Genomic DNA, 618 nt, shown 5'->3' with positions numbered 1-618 from the left:
TCAAAGGAAGCCCTCCATGATAGTAGTTCGGTGGCGCCCTTGTTCGGGCCGCAGTTCCTCCTGTGAGCAAACATGACTCAAAGCATCTTAGACACGCAAGAAGAGCTTCAAGATCCATAACGCTGTATCAATAGCTCGTGGCACTTCCGCCATGAGCAGAATACGTCAATCGCCCGCTTTGCGCATAAGCAAAAATGGAGCAGCGGCCTTCATGATGACTTGATATGTTGTTTTCAAGGGCTTGCACTGAGGGATATTGCTTCCGGGGACGTAACCAGGTGCAGAGGAACGGGAGTGGACGTGATAATGCAGTGACATGCAGCTATAATATAAACATAAATAGGCTAACTGTTGACAAAGTGAGTTCGCCGATCTGCACCTTACCAACACACCACCTGGATTTGCAGCTGTTGCGCACCTTTACCGGACGCCGTACAATCAAGCTGGCCACTGACAAAAGTCACCTTCCATAGCACTTCCAGCTCTTTTAGCAAATGTGCACAACGCCCGATATATAATCTCTGGCTTTTACACAACGTATTTTGGCCTGTTCCACCTCTGTTGCGTTCGTCAAAGCTGCTAGCTTCCTACATATCACCAGCAAATGAGTTAGAACAT

This window comes from Volvox carteri (genome assembly GCF_000143455.1).
Source record: "Volvox carteri f. nagariensis unplaced genomic scaffold VOLCAscaffold_159, whole genome shotgun sequence".
NCBI lineage: Eukaryota > Viridiplantae > Chlorophyta > Chlorophyceae > Chlamydomonadales > Volvocaceae > Volvox > Volvox carteri.
Note: the sequence above shows the minus strand (reverse complement) of the source record.